The sequence below is a fragment of the Psammomys obesus genome, unplaced genomic scaffold, assembly GCF_907164565.1.
Source record: "Psammomys obesus unplaced genomic scaffold, mPsaObe1.curated_primary_1811, whole genome shotgun sequence".
In the NCBI taxonomy this organism is placed as follows: Eukaryota; Metazoa; Chordata; class Mammalia; order Rodentia; family Muridae; genus Psammomys; species Psammomys obesus.
Window position 1 is genome coordinate 2,850,215 of NW_026596445.1, and position 1,573 is coordinate 2,851,787.

A 1,573-nucleotide genomic window follows, 5' to 3' on the forward strand; every position below is an offset into this window, starting at 1 on the left:
CTTTTACGTATATCAATGCCATTTTTGATGGATAATGTATCATGTGTCTATCTAGCAATCAATTAAAACATAATAAATTAAATATATCTGTATATTATTTAGTAGTTTATAATTTTTATATAATTGCATAGGTTCTGTGCTAAGGATGTGACAAAACAGAAAATCAGTGTATTTACCCAAATGTGGTTTCTAGGCTCAATCAAGTTGTTGGCAAATTTCCTTTTGGTTGTTTTGGGGACTATTTGGAGCTCCTAGAGACTAGGTTCACCTTTAGTGTGATATAAACATACTGAAACATGTAACAGTTTCTTGACGATATGTACTATTTTAAAGTTTTATGTGTTCATTAACAACAATCTATTGAAATATATGTAGTGACTTTAAAGTAATAATAGGACTAAATAAAAGCTTATGAGTGCTTTGAAAGGAGTTTTGTCCTTATGTTATTAGAATCCAAAGGAATAATAGGGGTTTAGCACTCAATTTCTAAAATCAGATTGAATATATTTACCTCACTGAATATTTATCATTTCTTTATGTTGAATACTTTCAGTAAACTTTATTCCATCTTTTTAAAATGTTTCATTAATATATTTTATGCTGACTATCAAAAAACAGGTCTGTGTGACTGTCATCAGACACAATTTATTTGTTGTGTAACAAATTGTGACCATATCGTTTGCCAAGTAATACAGGCTCTTAAAAACATAACACTGGATGCGGTGTCTACTCGGAACACTGTGGCTCCCGCCTCCGCTGCCAGCCGCGGCCCACCGGCCACCGAGCAGTACCTGCTGAAGAGCAGTACCCACTGAGGGCGACTGCTCAATGGCCTCGGGGTCTGCGTCGCAGCCAGCAGCCTGAGTTCTTACCTGCCCTCCCCGCCAGCTCTGGGAAACACCAGTGAGTCCGAGAAGGACCACAATGCCTGGAGTGTGGAAAGCTAGGCTGCCCCCAGAACACACAGAGTGACTGATTCCAAGTTCCATCCACTCCATACGAAGATGGATGTCATCAAAAAAGGCCATGCTAAGGACAGCCAGGGCTACAAAGTAGACTATGAGTCACAGAGCACAGACACCCAGAACTTCTCCTCCGAGTCTAAGTGGAAGATAGAATAAGGTCCCTGCCACAGAGAATCATCTGAAGTTCCTCAATGTGCTGAGTCCCAGAGGTGTCCGCATCCCAAACTGTGACAAGAATGGCTTCTATAAGAAGAAGCAGTGCTGCCCTTCCAAAAGCAGGAAGCCGGGCTTCTGCTGGTGTGTGGACAAGAACGGACAGCCCTTGCCGGGCTATGACACCAAGGGCAGAGATGACGAGTGCACTGCCTCAGTGTGCAGAGCCAGTAGACGCTGCTGTGCCACGCCACGTAAGCCAAAGTTAACGCAGAGCTCAAATATGCCTTATTTTGCACAAAAGACTACAACAACGTGATCAGCAGCTGGCTGCAGCCTTGATTTATATTTCTTTCTCTTTCTTTCTGTGGCTAACTGATTAAAAACAAAAACAAAAGAAAACACAGAAAACCAAAGTTTAGACAGATTTTTTTTTTTTTAAATGCCTCTGGTCG

At 41.2% G+C, this 1,573-nt stretch overlaps 1 pseudogene; it reads left to right on the forward strand.

Annotated features, from left to right (window-relative positions):
* Positions 1 to 703: 703 nt before the first annotated feature.
* Positions 704 to 1,352, forward strand: LOC129669854 (insulin-like growth factor-binding protein 3; annotated as a pseudogene).
* Positions 1,353 to 1,573: the final 221 nt, after the last annotated feature.